We start from the raw sequence: 21,083 nt of genomic DNA, 5'->3' as shown, positions 1-21,083 counted from the left end.
TGCGCCATATTAGAATTGTGGTTTATGATCGTTTCCGCCATATCTGTGACGTCATGGGTCAAAGCAGACAGGCAAAATCAGCTAGCACTATGCATCCAGTTTCATCAAGTTGTGCTTCTTTTGTCCTTCAAAAACTTATTTTTGATTTTAGAAACATAGTGGGACTTTTGAGTTTTTGTAAGATATCAATTAAATATTCCAAGTACTCTTCATGAGATTTAACCGCTGTTATCATTTCTGCTCTGTCAGTTGTGGCCCACTGTTTGAAGGTAGTAGTGTTTGGCATTTCCCCATTATATTCGTGAAACAATTCAATAATGGTTTCCATACCAGGGCATTTATTGCACAGTGTCACAGACTATTAAATCTAGTAACTCTTTCTAGTTAAGATCACTGAGTTTTGCACTCACAATCATCAGTTTTGACATTTTGATGATATAAACAAACACATAATGGAGTGTGTCCCCGAGGATCCAGCCAAAATACATCTCTTAGGGTGGAGGTCAGAAAATTTTGACCTTCCAGTTTTGCATTCAGGGTGAGAATTTTTGAAAGCTACACAAATTTCATTTAAATTTGACAGCGCTAGTTAGTTCTGCTTTGTTACTTTAGCTCCACTTATAACAACTATTTTGCTATCTTTGCAACCTAGGCACATTCTACTGTTTTCATCGTCTTCAAAAATCTGCTGGATCTTTTTAATTGTTTGTTCACTTATACCAACTCCATTCTTCTTTCCTAAAACTGGAAGAATGCCTTGCTCTTTCACTAATTTTCGGGTTAGTTTAACCAAACAATGAGAAATGTTGAATTCATGAACTTTTTCTTCTCTTGTCCATGAGTCAGGGAGAAAACTTAAAATTTTAACTTTTTCCTCTTTAGATGTCACTGAACATTTAATTTTTAATTTCTCTGTTAAGCTAAAATATTGTGTCAGATGATGCTGGTGGTAGGTTTTCTTCTTCTTTAGAAATAATGTTAGTATCTGTATTACTCAACCATGATTCCAAGTCTTTTCTAATTTTGTCTGAAATTTTGTCATTAACAAGGTTACATTATTCTGGTTCTGGATTCACAACAAATATTTCTGAGTAACAATTTGGGAACAGGGAATTTCCAGGAATCACATTACGTTTCACTTGGGAAGCTGTTTCACTCCCACATAACAAGGAGAAAAGTTCACGTTCAAGTTTTATTTCCATCAAACATTTAGTAATAGGCTTTTTATCAACTTTAAGTGGATCACAGCACTTTCTTCCAAAAATGTGGTTGTACTTCAGAATATATTTCTTTTCACGATACTCAGACACTGATGTTACAGAAGAACTTACTCAAAATTTAAACAAAGTTTGCCTAACTTCATCAAAGTCATTGACATTTTTCAAGTTTTTTGAAACTGAACCGTACATTGTTTTGGGACACACTTCACTTGCTGTCTGTCCAACAGAGCACTGTTCATCCATGTTATTGCATTCCAGCCAATCTCTCAAAATTAATTACAAATTACACACAGAACAATGCACATAACACATTCTACACTCTCAATGAAGTATGTACATCTACCATATTTACTCGAATCTAAGCCGCACTTTTTTCCGGTTTTTGTAATCCAAAAAACCGCCTGCGGATTAGAATCGAGTACAAAGCAAGGGGAAGTTCTGAAATATGTTGGTAGTATGCCGTCGAATATATGTAGCGCCACACAGGCATGCATTGTGGGCACAAAGATAAATACTGGCGCCAAAACCTCTGCGTCAATAAATAGATTTAAAAAAAAAAGGTGGAAGACTAGCTGTTTTTCTCCGCCCTGAGTTTCGACCACTGCATTTTCATACATTATCCAACGAAGTAAATACAAATTCTGTATTGTTCATCTTCGAATGTAGCAGAATTTCAATGTACTACGAAAATCCGACTGGCAAGACTGTTTGAGATGTTTGTCAATATGGCCAACTCTACGTTCTGAATTTTTTCCTACCTGTGAGAAGAGATGGTTGCTAATAGGAACCTGACGAAATGTGAATCACATGCAGTATTCTCTTCACCATAAGAAAGAATACGAATATAAACATTTTGCCATGTATTCTTTCCTGTATGTCTTATAAACTAAGAAACTAGAGTGAGACTACAGCAAACGCGGAAGAATATACATATCGTATCATGTTTATATTCGTATTATTCTTATGCCCAATAGTGATACAGTCAGAAATGAAGCACGGCAATTGACTAGATTTTTAAATCTAAGATTAATTTCTGTGCAGAATTTGATGTACTAAAGAAGCGGCCGCAAAGATTTTCAAACGGAGAAAAATTTTCGCCTAACTCTCGTTCAGAACATGTGCTATCATACGCAGTCTATTATTTGGTTCTTGTTGATAATTATCAAAGAAAGCAGCAGTGTAAGTAACAACAAATAGCAGTCTCTTGCCATTTTTTCGCTAATGAGACGATTTCTCTTTTTCTTTTTTTAATTGTAAGCGGCGGTAGCGCGCACAACAGCAAGCCGTACCGCGAGCGGCGACAGGCCGAAAGCACTCCATTATCAGAATGCGACAAACAATGCACGACACAATACAGTAATGCATTTTCAGCTTAGAGTGACGTAAACACCTATAAGAAAGAAAACAGCACTTATCAGATCATAGCAAAATAAGCAATCGGTTCAAACCAGACGAAGAACGTGAAAAAGGAAGGGTACCCGTATAAATACGGACGGAGCGCCTGACGCATAGCAATGGCTACCTGGTAAACCTTAACTGCTAAGCTTACGACTCGAACCAAACTACTGTAGCTGTATCGTCATTCATTCGACCTAAATTGTGTCGCGTATTACAACGGACCAACTTTGTTTCGATTTGGAGATGCGGCCTAAAACTTTTCTCTCCCCTTGAATTTCGAGTCTCAAATTTCACGTGCAGCTTAGATTCGGGAATTTTTTTTTTCCTTTATTTCGAGTCTCATTTTTCAGGTGCGACCTAGATTCGAGTGCAGCTTAGATTCGAGTAAATACGGTACTCTAACAGAGGTTCAAAACAGACTGCCTACAACAATGGCACAACCAGCAATAATGTACTTCTTTATTGACAATAAACCTAAACGTAAATGAGCATCATCACTTAACATTTCCGGGCTGAGATGCCGTGGTCCATACATAAGACTCTCCCCTGACGTTTCACCTTTGAGTGCGGAAGGCGAAACGTCAGGGGAGAGTCTTGTGTATGGACCACGGCATCTCAGCCCGGAAATGTTAAGTGATAACAACACCTGCCGTGAAAGCCTTCATTCTATGAGTAAATGGGCATTTTTATTACCGTAGAACAAAAGCGAAAGCTCCTATTGTTTAATATTGCATTATTAAAAACAAATAAACGAAATACACTACTGGCCATTAAAATTGTTACACCAAGAAGAAATGCAGATGATAAACGGCTATTCATTGGACAAATATATTGTACTAGAACTGACATGTGATTACATTTTCAGCAATTTGGGTGCATACATCCTGAGAAATCAATACCCAGAACAACCACCTCTGGCCGTAATAACGGCCTTGATACGCCTGGGCGTTGAGTCAAACAGAGCTTGGATGGCGTGTACAGGTACAGCTGCCCATGCAGCTTCAACATGATACCACAGTTCATCAAGAATAGTGACTGGCTTATTGTGACGAGCCAGTTGCTCGGTCACCATTGACCAGACGTTTTCAGTTGGTGAGAGATCTGGAGAATGTGCTGGCCAAGGCAGCAGTCAAACATTTTCTGTATCCAGAAAGGCTCATACAGGACTTGCAACATGCGGTCATGCATTATCCTTCCGAAATGTAGGGTTTTGCAGGGATCGAATGAAGGGTAGAACCACGGGCCGTAACACATCTGAAATGTAACGTCCAATGTTCAAAGTACCGTCAGTGCAAACAAGAGGTGACTGAGATGTGTAACCAGTGGCACCCCATACCATCACGCCGGCGATGATGAATACACGCTTCCAATGTGCGTTCACCGCGATATCGCCAAACACGGATGTGACCATCATGATGCTGTAAACAGAACCTGTATTCATCTGAAAAAATGACGCCTTGCCATTCGTGCACCCAGGTTTGTCGTTGAGTACACCATTGCAGGTGCTCCTGTCTGTGATGCAGCATCAAGGGTAACCGCAGGAATGGTCTCCGAGCTGATAGTCCATGCTGCTGCAAATGTCGTCGAACTGTTCGTGCAGATAATTGTCTTGCAAACGTCCTCATCTGTTGACTCAGCGATCGAGACGTGGCTGCACGATCCGTTACAGACATGCGGATAAGATGCCTGTCATCTTGACTGCTAGTGATACGAGGCCGTTGGGATCCAGCATGGCGTTCTGTATTACCCTCCTGAACCCACCGATTCCATATTCTGCTAGCAGTCATTGGATCTCGACCAACGCAAGCAGCAATGTCACGATACAATAAATCGCAATCGCGATAGGCTACAATCCAACCTTTATCAAAGTACGCACTTCTCCTCCTTACACGAGGCATCGCAACAATGTTTCACCAGGCAACACTGGTCAACTGCTGTTTGTGTGTGAGAAATCGGTCGGAAACTTTCCTCATGGCAGCACGTTGTAGGTGTTGCCACCGGCGCCAACCTTGTGTGAATGCTCTGAAAAGCTAATCATTTGCATATCACAGCATCTTCTACCTGTCGGTAAATTTCGTGTCTGTAGCTCGTCATCTTTGTGATGTAGCAATTTTAATGGCCAGTAGTGTAAATATTGGGTGATAGTGTTAACTAAATATATGTCACAATTAAATTTTATTACAATGAAACAATAAACCATTTAAATATGCAACAGCCATAAGATCAGTTGTAGAGTAATGGAAATTATTTCCTCATTTTCAAAAATTCATATCTTTGTTCACAGTCAGATATCAATGTTGAAATTTTTATTGTACGTTTCTATCGTGTAGATGTACAAACTGTGAAAAAATCTTATTTTTATATTCAGTCTCACCTGAGATAACTAACCCCAAACTTCACAAAAAAGTGAAAATTTTCAAATTTCAAAAATTCATAAAAAATTAAGGAAACATTTGTATGTGTTCTTGCTCTATATGAGTCTAGTAGTGTATGATATCTAACTATAGGAAAAAATAGACTCTCATAAATCGCTCCTTGTTTGTTATTTTTGGGCCTAAAAAGTGGATTTTAAAAAATTGGATACCAAACCTTGGAGGTCACTTTGACTGGTTATTTTTGAATTTAGAGTATTTTGAGTAATAGACAGTGTTGTAGAGGACGTTTTTCTAGAAACAATCATATCAATTGCAATGCTGTAACTTAACCCAGTGTAGAGATATTGTAATTTTCGCTAACGTCTCCAGACAGAAAAATTGTCACACACCTACAAATAAAAATGGCCGCCATCCAGTAAAGGTGCAAGGTAAATTATTTTAAAAACACTGTTTTGAACTTCTCAAATATAGGACAATCACATAAAAAAATTAAAATATTTAAAAATGGTCAAGCAAACCATATGGATTGCCCCCCCTCCCTCCCCCACCCTCCCACCACTTCCCCCTATACTTAACATACTACACACTCCCAACTAAAAGAAAACCAATTTAACACACTCTATGCTCTCACTCCTATCTCTCATGCTCAGAAATGTGAAGAGGACTGATAACAAAATTCTTGCGCAAGTAAAAGTCTCCTGATGGTCAACCTTTATCTCTAGAACCACACACCATGCCAGATGTATCACCAAAGGTCATCGTGTCGACACCTCCGCTTGTATAAGTCCCAGGAATAAGAGGTTGGGATCTAGTCAACTTCATACTCTCTTTACAAACCTGATGCTTCACATAGTCAGCAATCAAATCAAACTGCTGCAAGAACATAATAGTCGTCATCAACCATCACAACACGCAATGAATAACTGTTGAATTTCTCCATTGTACCCATCACTAACAAAATACAAAAGAACACTATTACATTTTAATCCATAAAAATATGACACTAATCAAGCCTAACAGAAACAGGAATGTATAATCGACCGTAACAGTAAATCAGAGTAACTCGATAGCGGCAAAGCAAACTCTTCCAACAATACTTTCACCCAATGGTTACTGAGAACCAAATGACCGAATGCCACATGTAACAAACAACTTCAGACCATGGCATCCACCACAAGAGTGCACCACCAAATACTACAACATGACATCTACAAACACAAACCAACTAAAAAAACACCATGTCACACAACACCCTTATGTGATGGGGCAAAGTGAGCAGGTTGAATTGGATGCTTTCCATGACCCTTTTTGTGTAATATTCATCAGAAAAATCCCGTAGACCTGTAAATGAGTAGGATTGAGATCCCTGTACAACCTCTTGATTGTTTTATTTTTATTTATTTATTTTTTTTTCGGTTTTTACCTGATCACTGGGGCAAACGCCAGATAGTTTCTTTGAAACAACTTCATTGCCACAGCCTTGTAGCATGTGCTTTATCATATTTATGTACATCTGTCTATCTTTACTCATCTCTCTACTGCATCTTAGACAGTTTTGAAAAAGAAATTAAAAAAGAAACTGTGTAAATGTGTAACATGTAGCCATACTTAAAAGTGAATGTAAAATTACTCAATCTACATTGTTACAACTTATTGTGCAAATGTTCCATGGAATGTGAAACTAACTATCTTTAATTATATTTGTTTTTATATGCAGTTATATTTTTGAAATGCTTTTCGTGATATGTCTAATACTGTCGTTAACATGCTCCGTGGACAAGCAAATGAATGAAATATCTAAATAAAAGATAAAATCTATATCTAGCAAAGGAAGCAGAAGCTACTGTGGTACTGTGTTTTATATATGGTGTAATGGCATACATTCTATGCTTAGTTTGAAGTATATTTTTATTTTTGAGTGGTTTCTAAGAGCTTTAATTCTTTACATAAATCGTATTGCATAGGTCCTTCAGGAAGGAGTCTCAGAAATTTGTGGGGGAAGAAGTAAAAAATATGTTTTGTTTATGTCCAACACAATAGCATGATTTAAAGTTATAAAATGATACCTACTGCACAGCTTATATTCTTATAATAGTTGAAGAAAAACAGAAGTTCTGTGATTACCTAAAGGGTAAGTATGTTTTTCATTGCTGATCTGCATAACATGAAGTGTTGAGATAGAGCTTATCAGTTTCATGTAACAAACATGATTCATGCATGCATGCATGGTTCATAGACGAATGTATGTGATATATCAGGATTCTGAAGTGTAGTAAATTGACTTCTGTTCTCAATCTATTTCTCTGTCATGTACTAATTATTAATTTGTCTGTACTGAAGGAGTCATGAATGGACGGTACTGGTAGATTTTATGTTTGTCAACTTTGAGGTCTCTGAGTAATGATAAACCGTTAGAAAATGCTTGATGTTACAGTTTTCCTGGACTACAGCAAACCAGTATCACCATATGACTGTAGAATAATGGTCACAGTTATGGGACAAAAAGTAAAAACTGAAGGCTGTCACTGAAAAATACAAATTTTGTGAACAGAAAAAAGTTGAAAATAGCTCTATTTAAGTTTTGTGACAAGTGCCAGTTTGGACCTCCAAGGAGAAAAACAAACAAACAAAGCAGCATTTTGTTCTGAGTTTGATTTTTCTCACAATTTATTTTCTTTAAAAGTGTTGTCTTTTGTTAGATTTGCTGGTTCTAAACAGCATTTTGTGTTGGGAATTAAAATTGTGTGATAACTTTCCCGAGATGTAAGAAATAACTGAAACACATTTATTTAAACAGGCAGTAAAAACATACCTCATAGATATTGCATACACAGAACTCAGAGTAGGTGGTATTAATAAAGAAAGGTGACTGGTACTGCATAATACCAATATCTCATCATTTTTCCAAGTTAAACATCTCATTCGTCATCAGTGGATGCTTAATCGGTTTTTCAGGCAGGCAGAAGGGAAGATATGGGCAGTACCAATGTAAATATAGGAGAGTTTTATGCTGAAATGAGCAGATAAGCAGTTGTTAGCATTGTACTTAGTGAACAGACATAATTTAGTTCCAGTATGGTGAACAGAGGAAAAAGGGCAAAGTTTAAACTGATTGTGTAGTTCACGCTCTGGATAAGTACATGCCGAATAAATGTATTAAGGACACAAAAGACCCACTGTGGTTTAATTATAAAACTCAGAAAGTGCTGAGGATGTAGAGAGTGTTGCACTCTCAGTTCAAAGAAGAATGCAGGAACATCTACAGGCAAATTCATGTGTCTATAAGAAGATTGATGCCCAAAGTTTACAACAACTTCCACCTTCATGTGTTGGTAAAATATCTTTTTGACGGCCTGAGAATATTCTGGCCCTACATAACAACTCTAAGTAGGTTAAAGGCTTTTATCCAGTCACTTGTGGACCAGTCTGGTGTGTCACCAAAAGACAACAAAAGGAAGCTGAAGTTTTAAAATTCACATTTAAAACATCATTTATGCAGGATGCTCATACAAACATACCATAGTTTGACTGTTGCCTGGACTCCCATGCGGTAAACATAGAAATAGTTGTCTCTGATGTTGAAAACAAATAAGCATCAGGTCTTGTTTGCATTCCAGTTTGGTTTTACAAAGAGTATTCTTTGACACTGGCTCCTTACTTAGCTTGCATTTATTGCAAATATCCTTCCAAATGCAAAGTCCCAAGTGATTGGGAAAATGCACAGGTGACTATGTTACATGAAAAGGATATAGGCCTAATTGTAAGGATGGACCTGTTAAATTACAGACTATTATCATTAATGTTTATTTACCACAGAATTCTTGAGCATATTGTTTGTTCAAACACATTTCCTTAAAACAGAAAAGTTTCTGTCCACAAATCAGTATGGATTTAAAAAGCATAACTCATGCAAAACTTAGCTTGCTCCTTTTCTCACATTACATCGTGTGAACCATGGCTGTAAGGCAACAGACATATTCAGTACTCCTAGATTTCTGAAAAGCATATGACACAGTGCCCCACTACATACTGCTAACTCTGGTCCAAGCCTATGAAACAGGTTATCAGATATGACTGTGAATTGAAGACTTCTTAAGTAATAGATCCCACCAAGTTGTTCTGAATGGTGAATGTTCATAGAGACAAGGTTATTGTCATTAGTGACTCAGGGAAGTATGGTAGGATCATGTTTTTTCTCTGATTGTGAGGGTCATGGAGAAAATAAAGACCATTTACTTATACAGAATGAGAAAAACTAAATATTTGTTGGAAAAAAACTGTTCTCTTACACATGTTAAGCTTTCTTCACTTCTCTACATAATCACCTTCTGCATTTAAAAGATTTGTCATACCTTGTCACGAGCTTCAGAATCACTTAGCTCATGCCACCAGTTCAATAAGCCAGTTGATGGTTGCATTCTCCAACTCACCATTACTTCTAAAACTTTTACCGCCCAGAAACTCTTTCAGCTTGGGAAAAAATTGGAATTTGCTAGGAGTGAGGTCTGGACTATACGGTGGATGACCAAAAATTTCCCATCCAAACTGATCAAGCAATTCCTGAGTTGTAACAGTAGAATGAGGACAGGCATTATCATGAAGAAACACAATTCCTCCAGAAAACATACCGTGCCTCCTGTTTTGGATGGCTTACCGTAGTTTTCTTACAGTCTTAAAAAAAACAATTTACACTGATCATAGTGCTTTTCAGCGTGGAATGCATCAAAAGAACATGTTTCTGATTCCGAAAGACAGTTGTCTTTTGTGATGAGAGAGTCTTTTTTAATTTTCTGAGTTGTTTGGTTAATAAGACATGATGAAACTCAAATAACTGGCACTTGCTGTCTAGGGTGATGTGAGATAACCTGGTCTCTTCACCAGTTGCAGTCCAATCGAAAAAGGATCTCCATTTGTGTGATCTTGTGTCAATAATATCAATACTGAGTCTATTCTCTGAGTTTTGTGTTGGTCACTCAGTTACCACTGAACACACAATGCACAAGTTTTGTTGTAAGTGGGACTTTGAAACACAGTTACACCAAGCAAAGAAAGAGACATTTCTGGAAATATAATGTGGATTTCATTGAGAGTTAACCACCTGTGTTGTAAGATTCTGTTGTTCACTGCCATCTTAATACCTTCTGTGATGATCGATGGGCATCCAGGACGAGTTTCATTGTGCACATTTATTCACCCATTGTTGAACACTTCACGCTGTTTTCTCACATTTTTTTTTCAGTCATTACACAGTATAACATGAGAATTCTGAAGCACAAGGCCAGATACAAAAAATGTTTAAACATAGATAATTATGTAGTCCTAGAGAAGTGAGCAGTACTTCATGTATGTAACAAATTGTTGTTTTCCCCAATAAATTGAGTATTTTTCATTTTTGACTGTTTTCTGATTACATTGTAGTGTGTGAGACACATCGTTGAGCGAGTGTAGGATGATGCAGTATGCCTTAGACAGAATTTCTATTTGGTGTGATGAACAGCAGCTTTCAGCTTGCTCTAAATGTAGACATATGAAGGTTAGTGCAGATGAGTAAGAAAAACAATCAGTAGTATTTGACTACAGCATTTGTGATGTGGTGCTAGACATAGTTACATTGGTTGAATATCCAGGCATAATGTTGCAGTGTGATATGAAATGAAAATTACTCCTGTCCGAACAGGCCTCCAAAGGCCCAATGGTATCGACCAAACTCCATGTCATACTCTGCTAATGGGCATCACTAGATGCGGGTGTGGAGGAGGATGTGTTCAGCACACTACTCTTGTTGTCAGTTTTCAAGGCTGGAGCCACTACTTGTCAATCGACTAGCTCCTCAGTTGGCTTCACAAGGGCTGACTGCACCCCATTTGCCAACAACACTCAGCAGGTCGAGACAGTCATCCATCCAAGTGCTAGCGAAGCTCCACAGTGCTTAACTTCGGTGATCTGATGGGAACTGGTGTTACCATTGTGGTGAGGCTGTTAGTGACATGAAATGAAATGAGTGCAGTTTCGTAGTAGGGAAGGTGAATAGTCTACGTTGATTTATTGGGAGAATTTCAGGAGACCATGCATAGAACACTGCTGCAACCCATTCTGCTGCTCAAGTGTTTGGGATCCTAACCAGGTCAGATTAAAGGAAGACATTGAAGCAATTCAAGAGGCATGCTGGTAAGTTATGGAACTCATTTTAAGTGTGTGGGGTTGTGCACAGTGAATAGACAAAAGGAACGATGTGTACTTATTTTTATGTTATTGAGCTAACTTGTTCCAAGAAGTGATAACATAGGAGAACTGTATGTTACATATGTCTGGCTGAGATAACACATTTGTTCAGAAACTGGCCACAGATTTTAGAGGATGGTGGAGGCTCAGCACTGTCAGGCCATTCTGTTTTTATTTTTCTTGGTTTTCCTGAATCACTTCAGGCAAATGCTGGGATGATTCCTTCAACAAGGTCATGGCTGACCACCTGCCATGGCAGCTCAGGGTTAAATAAGTTTGCCTATTGATATATTTGTGCATGTGACTTACGTTTTTCTTGTATTAAACTGACAGATTTGCTATCATTATAATTCTTGGACAAGTAAGTTTCTGATAATGAGAAATAGTGAAATCTAGAACTGGGTATCGCTCTCAGAAGAGAACATAATAAATTGCCATATTTGGAAGCACCCTTAGCCTTGATGATGGCTTCCACTCTCGCAGACATATGTTCAATCAGGTGCAGGAAGGTCTCTTGGGGAATGGCAGCCCATTCTTCACTGAGTGCTGCACTGAGAAGAGGTATCGATGTTGGTTGGTGAGGCCTGGTATAAAGTTGGCATTCCAAAACATCCCAGAGGTGTTCTGTAGGTTTCTGGTCAGGACTCTGTGCGGGCCAGTCCCTTACAGAAATGTTATTGTTGTGTAACCACTCCACCACAGACTTTGCATTATGAACAGGCGCTCGATCATGTTGAAAGATGCAATTGTATTCCCCAAATTGCTCTTTGACAGTGGGAAGCACGAAGGTGCTTAAAACATCAGTGTAGGCCTGTGCTGTGATAGTGCAAAACAACAAGGGGTGCAAGTACCCTCCATGAAAAACATGACCACACCATAACACCTCTGAATTTCACTGTTTTGGCACTACACACACTGGAAGATGATGTTCACTGGGCATTCGCCATACCCACACCCTGCCATTGGATTGCCTCATTGTGCACCGTGATTCGTCACTCCACACTACATTTTTCTGCTGTTCAGTCATCCAATGTTTATGCTCCTTACACCAAGCAAGCCGTCATTTGCCATTTACTGGCATGATGTGTGGCTTATGAACAGCTGCTTGACCACGAAATCCAAGTTTCTCACCTCCCACTTTACTGTCGTAGTACTTGCAGTGAATCCTGATGCATTTTCGAATTCCTATGTGATGGTCTGGATAGATGTCTGCCTATTACACATTATGACCCTCTTCAACTGTCAGTGGTCTTGTCAGTTCAAAATGGTTCAAATGGCTCTGAGCACTATGGGACTTAACTGCTGAGGTCACCAGTCCCCTATAACTTAGAACTACTTAAACCTAACTAACCTAAGGACATCACACACATCCATGCCCAAGGCAGGATTCGAACCTGCGGCCGTAGCTGTCGCACGGTTCCAGACTGTAGCGCCTAGAACCGCTCGGCCACCCTGGCCGGTGGTCTTGTCAGTCAACAGACGTGGTCGGCCTGTACGCTTTTGTGCTGTACATGACCCTTCACGTTTCCACTTCACTATCACATCGGAAACAGTGAATCTAGGGATGTTTAGGAGTGCGGAAATCTCACTTACAGACATATGACACAAGTGACACCCAATCACCCCACCACGTTCGAAGTCTGTGAGTTACGCGGAGCACCCAATTCTGCTCTCTCATGATGTCTAATGACTACTGATATTGTTAATTGGAGTACGTGGCAGTAGGTGGCAGCACGATGCACGTAATATGAAAATTGTATGTTTTGGGGGGTGTCCAGATACTTTTGATCACAAAGTGTATTTGAATTTTGATAAGATATCTGTATGGTGTGAAAAGTGGCAATTGACCCTGAATAAAGAAAAGTGTGAAGTTATTCACATGGGTACTAAAAGAAATCCACTAAATTTCGATTACGTGGTAAGTCACACATATCTGAAGGCTGCAAATTCAACTAAATACCTAGGGATTACAATTACAAATAATCTAAATTGGAACAATCACATAGATAATGTTGTGGGTAGAGTAAACCAAAGACTGTGATTCATTGGCAGAACACTTAGAAGGTCCAGCAGGTCTACTAAAGAGACTGCTTACACCATCACCATGCTTGTCCGCCATATTCTGGAGTATTGCTGTGCATTGTGGGATCTGCGTCAGGTGGGACTGACAGATGACATCGAAAAAGTACAAAGAAGGGTGGCTTGTTTTGTATTATCACAAAATAGGGGAGAAATGATACATGAATAGGAATGGCAATCAATAAAACAAATGCGTTTTTTGTTGTGACGGGATCTTCTCATGAAATTTCAATCACCAGTTTTCTCCTCCAATTGCAAAAACATTCTGTTGGCACCCACCTACATATGAAGAAATGATCATCACGATAAAATAAGAGAAATCAGGGCTCGCACAGAAAAATTTAAGTGCTCGTTTTTCCCGCGCACCGTTCGAGAGTGGAACAGTAGAGAGACAGCTTGAAGGTGGTTCATTGAACCCTCAGCCAGGCACTTTATTGTGAAAAGCAGAGTAATTGTGCAAATTGGTATGGGTGGAGGTTATACTTAACAGCCAAACTAAGTTAATAATTGGCTCCTTCTACCGACCCCCAGACTCCGATGATATAGTTGCTGAACAGTTCAGAGAAAATTTGAGTCTCGTAACAAATAAATACCCCGCTCGTACGGTTATAGTTGGTGGGGATTTCAACCTTCCCTCGATATGTTGGCAAAAATACTTGTTCAAAACTGGTATTAGGCAGAAAACATCTTCAGAGATTGTCCTAAATGCTTTCTCCAAAAATTATTTCGAGCAGTTAGTCCACGAACCCACGCGAATTGTAAATGGTTGCGAAAACACACTTGACCTCTTAGCCACAAACAATCCAGAGCTAATAGAGAGCATCACGACTGATACAGGGATTACTGATCACAAGGTCGTTGTACCTAGGCTCAATACCATTTCTTCCAAATCCACCAGAAACAAATGCAAAATAATTTTATTTAAAAAAGCGGATAAAGTGTCACTAGAAGCATTCCTAAGAGACAATCTCCATTCCTTCCGAACTGACTATACAAATGTAGACGAGATGTGGCTCAAATTCAAAGACATAGTAGCAACAGCAATTGAGAGATTCATACCTCATAAATTGGTAAGAGATGGAACTGATCCCCCATGGTACACAAAACAGGTCCGAACGCTGTTGCAGAGGTAACGGAAAAAGCATGCGAAGTTCAGAAGAACGCGAAATCCTGAGGATTCGCTAAAATTTACAGACGTGCGAAATTTGGCGTGGACTTCAATGTGAGATGCCTTTAATAGGTTCCACAACGAAACATTGTCTCGAAATTTGGTAGAAAATCCGAAGAAATTCTGGTTGTATGTAAAGTACACAAGCGGCAAAGACGCAGTCAATACCTTTGCTGCGCAGTGCCAATGGTACTGTTACCGACGACTGTGCCGCTAAAGCGGAGTTATTCAACACAGTTTTCCGAAATTCCTTCACCAGGGAAGACGAATGGAATATTCCAGAATTTGAAACACAAACAGATGCTAACATGAGTTTCTTAGAAGTAGATACCTTAGGGGTTGCGAAGCAACTCAAATCGCTTGATACGGGCAAGTCTTCAGGTCCAGATTGTATACCGATTAGGTTTCTTTCAGATTATGCTGATACAATAGCTCCCTACTTAGCAATCATATACAACCGCTCGCGCACCGATAGATGTGTACCTACGGATTGGAAAATTGCGCAGGTCGCACCAGTGTTTAAGAAGGGTAGTAGGAGTTATCCATCGAACTAAAGACCTATATCATTGACGTCGGTTTGCAGTAGGGTTTTGAAGCATATACTGTACTCAAACATTATGAATCACCTCGAAGAGAACGATCTATTGATATGTAATCAGCATGGTTTCAGTAAACATCGTTCTTGTGCAACGCAGCTAGCTCTTTATTCGCACGAAGTAATGGCCGCTATCGACAGGGGATCTCAGGTTGATTCCGTGTTTCTGGATTTCCGGAAGGCTTTTGACACCGTTCCTCACAAGCGACTTCTGATCAAGCTGCGGACCTATGGGGTATTGTCTCAGTTGTGTGACTGGATTCGTGATTTCCTGTCAGGAAGGTCGCAGTTCGTAGTCATAGACAGAAAATCATCAAGTAAAACTGAAGTAATACCAGGTGTTCCTGGGACCTCTGCTGTTCCTGATCTATATAAATGACCTGGGTGACAATCTGAGCAGTTCTCTTAGGTTGTTTGCAGATGATGCTGTAATTTACCATCTAGTAAGGTCATCCGAAGACCAGTATCAGTTGCAAAGTGATTTAGAAAAGATTGCTGTATGGTGTGGCAGGTGGCAGTTGATGCTAAATAACGAAAAGTGTGAGGTGATCCACATGAGTTCCAAAAGAAATCCGTTGGAATTCGATTACTCGATGAATAGAACAATTCTCAAGGCTGTCAATTCAACTAAGTACCTGGGTGTAAAAATTACGAACAACTTCAGTTGGAAAGACCACATAGATAATATTGTGGGGAAGGCGAGCCAAAGGTTGCGTTTCATTGGCAGGACACTTAGAAGATGCAACAAGTCCACTAAAGAGACAGCTTACACTACACCTGTTCGTCCCTGTTAGAACATTGCTGCGTGGTGTGGGATCCTTACCAGGTGGGATTGACGGAGGACATCGAAAGGGTGCAAAAAAGGGCAGCTCGTTTTGTATTATCACGTAATAGTGGAGAGAGTGTAACAGATACGATATGCGAGTTGGGATGGAAGTCATTAAAGCAAAGACTTTTTCATCGTGGTGAGATCTATTTACGAAATTTCAGTCACCAACTTTCTCTTCCGAATGCGAAAATATTTTGTTGAGCCCAACCTACATTGGTAGGAATGATCATCAAAATAAAATAAGAGAAATCAGAGCTTGAACTGAGAGGTTTAGGTGTTCGTTTTTCCTGCACGCTGTTTGGGAGTGGTATGGTAGGGAGATAGTATGATTGTGGTTCGATGAACCCTCAGCCAAGCACTGAAATGTGAATTGCAGAGTAATCATGTAGATGTAGATGTTAGATGAAGATGTGAAGAATTGGTCCAATGTCTCCATGGTATCCGTGCATCTGTTGAGACATATTTTTCTGAAGAGCAGAATACAAAACTGAATATGAATTCATGGGCTCAGAATCCTTTTGTATCCCATTTGCAGAAGCCAGAAAATATGTCGAATGAAACCTATGAAGTCTTTTTAGAAATGATATCAAATTCAAGCATTTAATCATTTTTCAAAACAGTGTAACTTGATTTTTGGTGTGAGGCTTGTGATGAATATCCACAACTGGCCACACAGGCTCTGACCGTTCTTCTCATATTCCTAGCAACATATTTGTGTGAAACAGGATTCTCGGCTGCATTGACAAGATACTGCAGTAGACTGGACACTGACCTGACGTGTGTTCAATTCTCTTCTGTCAAGTCTGACATTAAACAGTTGTAAATGGAAACAATTTTATCAGTTTACGATAGAATCAATACAGTGTTATTTTGTGTATTGTATTAGTGTGTGTTGCTTTGTGTGTTGTTGTAGAAGTAATTAGCGTATAATGTCTCTATTTTTGTATGATTTTCATTAAACAATTATAATTAAAGAATGATCATAAAACCAGGTCTTGCTTATTTTCAGGCTCTGTATAATATTTAGTATTTCAGAAGGGCTCTGTTGCCAAAAAAAGTTTGAGAACTACTGGTCTAGACCATGAGTGCTCCATATTTTGCATTCATTTGGTGTGTGTTGTCTTTGATATTTTTGACATTTTTTCTGCCTTTTCAGAGGATTTTTTATAATCATGTTTATTCAGCTACTTCCTTCAGAATATAAATGTGCTCTATTACAGTTTGAAATTCCATCATCACGGTTATATTGTCTGCAAATGCTAGGCAGTCTACTTCCACTCTGTTCTTCTTATTTCCATTACATAGCACCATTTTTAGTAACCTGTGCTATTCCTGTATACTACACTTTCGAAAAGAGGTGGTGAGAGTTATCTTGCTGGGAGATTCCATCACTGTCAGGGAAGACATCAGTTACGAATGGGTGCAGTTGTCTGCAATAATGTTCACATAGTCCACAGCTATCATTTTGCTTTCGATTACTACCGTAGGTCCCACGGAAGCCCAGTGAATATCCCCCAGACACCCAGTTTATGGAGCCACAGGTCATCTTATACCATACCTGATAGTGCACCTGTTTTTGGAGGTGGATGAAAACCACATGTAATGTTACACTGAGCTAGGATTGTGCTGATTTTGTTTGATACTTTCCCAGCAAATGCCATACACACAATTGTGTTGTCCTTCTTATGTTCAATTTGCTGGGCATATACATTCTGCCAGAAAGCACTCCAATTTGTCTCTTGCCGTATTCACTCTTCTCGAGTCTGTCAAGGTGGATGACCTCCCTTGGTAGGCTTTCCTCATTCAATATTGCACAGGTTCTGTGTACAGGGGTGCGTCACACACTCTAATGCTCTGAAGGATGAGGGCATCTGGAGGCAGGCAGGTGAAAATCAATGTGGATGGCTTTCCTGTACACACAGTGTCCCATAGGGCCATCTGCTTTGTCCTTGACTAGGATGTCCAAAAATGAGTGTTTGCTGTTCTCTTGCAATCACATGGTTAATTTGGTGCTGCTTGCAATCACATGGTTAATTTGGTGCTGGGATGCTGAGTGTTCAGATGTTGGAGGAACTAATGAAACCATTCACTGATGTGTGGTCACACCACAAATGTGTCATAAATATATCTGAAGAAGTTTTCATCACAGAAAGAAAAAAATGTAGATGAAAAGACAAGTTCAGAGATGTTGGTCATAGTGGGACTGAACTTCTCCCTGATCAGCTGTAGTGTACTCTTCCAATTACTAAGGTCACAACTTTAAAGACAGACACTAGCAGAAATGGCCACAAAAGAGCTATCTCACAGTTACTCCTCCATCATTTATAGTCACAGTCAGGAATAATCTCTTATTCTAAGTGAGATTTTTGTGATTCTCATTGACACATAAATCTGTTATTCCATATATGACTGAAACGTCTTGTGCATCAATATATGTGACTAAAAAAACATGCACAAATTGTTTCAGTTTGTTGTGATCTTCAATCTGAACTCTCCATGTTAACCTGCCATGTGCAAGTCTCTTCATTTCTGCATAACTACTGCAATATACAAAAGTCTGAAACTGAAACTTCCTGGCAGATTAAAACTGTGTGCCCGACCGAGACTCGAACTCTGGACCTTTGCCTTTCGCGGGCAAGTGCTCTACCATCTGAGCAACCGAAGCACGACTCACACCCGGTACTCACAGCTTTACTTCTACCAGTATCTCGTCTCCTACCTTCCAAACTTTACAGAAGCTCTCCTGCGAACCTTGCAGAACTAGCACTCCTGAAAGAAAGAATATTGCGGAGACATGGCTTAGCCACAGCCTGGGGGATGTTTCCAGAATGAGATTTTCACTCTGCAGCGGAGTGTGCGCTGATATGAAACTTCCTGGCAGATTAAAACTGTGTGCCCGACCGAGACTCGAACTCGGGACCTTCGCCTTTCGCGGGCAAGTGCTCTACCATCTGAGCAACTGAAGCACGACTCACGCCCGGTACTCACAGCTTTACTTCTGCCAGTATCTCGTCTCCTACCTTCCAAACTTTACAGAAGCTCTCCTGCGAACCTTGCAGAACTAGCACTCCTGAAAGAAAGGATATTGCAGAGACATGGCTTAGCCACAGCCTGGGGGATGTTTCCAGAATGAGATTTTCACTCTGCAGCGGAGTGTGCGCTGATGTGAAACTTCCTGGTAGATTAAAACTGTGTGCCCGACCGAGACTCGAACTCGGGACCTTTGCCTTTCTCGGTCAAGTGCTCTACCATCAGAGCAACTGAAGCACGACTCACGCCCAGTAATCACAGCTTCATCTTCTGCCAGTATCTCGTCTCCTACCTTCCAAATTTTACAGAAGCTCTCCTGCGAACCTTGCAGAACTAGCTCTCCGAAAGAAAGAATATTGCGGAGACATGGCTTAGCCACAGCCTGGGGGATGTTTCCAGAATGAGACTTTCACTCTGCAGCGGAGTGTGCGCTGATGTGAAACTTCCTGGTAGATTAAAACTGTGTGCCCGACCGAGACTCGAACTCGGGACCTTTGCCTTTCGCGGGCAAGTGCTCTACCATCTGAGTAACTGAAGCACGACTCACGCCCGGTACTCACAGCTTTACTTCTGCCAGTATGTCGTCTCCTACCTTCCAAACTTTACAGAAGCTCTCCTGCGAACCTTGCAGAACTAGCACTCCTGAAAGAAAGCATATTGCAGAGACATGGCTTAGCCACAGCCTGGGGGATGTTTCCAGAATGAGATTTTCACTCTGCAGCGGAGTGTGCGCTGATATGAAACTTCCTGGCAGATTAAAACTGTGTGCCTGACCGAGACTCGAACTCGGGACCTTTGCCTTTCTCGGGCAAGTGCTCTACCATCTGAGCAACTGAAGCACGACTCATGCCCGGTAATCACAGCTTCATCTTCTGCCAGTATCTCGTCTCCTACCTTCCAAACTTTACAGAAGCTCTCCTGCGAACCTTGCAGAACTGGCACTCCTGAAAGAAATGATATTGCGGAGACATGGCTTAGCCACTGCCTGGGGGATGTTTCCAGAATGAGATTTTCACTCTGCAGCAGAGTGTGCGCTGATATGAAACTTCCTGGCAGATTAAAACTGTGTGCCCGACCGAGACTCGAACTCGGGACCTTTGCCTTTCGCGGGCAAGTGCTCTACCATCTGAGCAACCGAAGCACGACTCACGCCCGGTACTCACAGCTTTACTTCTGCCAGTATCTCGTCTCCTACCTTCCAAACTTTACAGAAGCTCTCCTGCGAACCTTGCAGAACTAGCACTCTTGAAAGAAAGGATATTGCGGAAACATGGCTTAGCCACAGCCTGGGGGATGTTTCCAGAATGAGATTTTCACTCTGCAGCGGAGTGTGCGCTGATATGAAACTTCCTGGCAGATTAAAACTGTGTGCCCGACCGAGACTCGAACTTGGGACCTCTGCCTTTCGCGGGCAAGTGCTCTACCATCTGAGCAACCGAGGCACGACTCACGCCCGGTACTCACAGCTTTACTTCTGCCAGTATCTCGTCTCCTACCTTCCAAACTTTACAGAAGCTCTCCTGCGAACCTTGCAGAACTGTGGCTAAGCCATGTCTCCGCAATATCCTTTCTTTCAGGAGTGCCAGTTCTGCAAGGTTCGCAGGAGAGCTTCTGTAAAGTTTGGAAGGTAGGAGACGAGATACTGGCAGAAGTAAAGCTGTGAGTACCGGGCGTGAGTCGTGCCTCGGTTGCTCAGATGGTAGAGCACTTGCCCGCGAAAGGCAAAGGTCCCGAGTTCGAGTCTCGGTCGGGCACACAGTTTTAATCTGCCAGGAAGTTTCATATCAGCGCACACTCCGCTGCAGAGTGAAAATTTCATTCTGGGAACATCCCCCAGGCTGTGGCTAAGCCATGTCTCCGCAAAATCCTTTCTTTCAGGAGTGTCAGTTCTGCAAGGTTCGCAGGAGAGCTTCTGTAAAGTTTGGAAGGTAGGAGACGAGATACTGGCAGAAGTAAAGCTGTGAGTACCGGCCGTGAGTCGTGCTTCGGTTGCTCAGATGGTAGAGCACATGCCCGCGAAAGGCAAAGGTCCCGAGTTCGAATCTCGGTCGGGCACATTGTTTTAATCTGCCAGGATGTTTCATATCAGCGCACACTCCGCTGCAGAGTGAAAATCTCATTCTGGAGTCTGAAACTGCGTACTGTAGTCAATCTTTGGTCTCCCTTT

At 40.7% G+C, this 21,083-nt stretch overlaps 1 protein-coding gene across 1 annotated transcript in view; it reads left to right on the top strand.

Moving 5' to 3' along the window:
- LOC124804621 (putative Ras-related protein Rab-33) overlaps positions 1-21,083 on the top strand; it is a 123,758-nt gene that overhangs the window by 6,869 nt on the left and 95,806 nt on the right. The window lies entirely within an intron of this gene.

Source organism: Schistocerca piceifrons, chromosome 7 (assembly GCF_021461385.2).
Source record: "Schistocerca piceifrons isolate TAMUIC-IGC-003096 chromosome 7, iqSchPice1.1, whole genome shotgun sequence".
Lineage (NCBI taxonomy): Eukaryota > Metazoa > Arthropoda > Insecta > Orthoptera > Acrididae > Schistocerca > Schistocerca piceifrons.
This window is presented reverse-complemented; position numbering and strand designations above follow the sequence as displayed.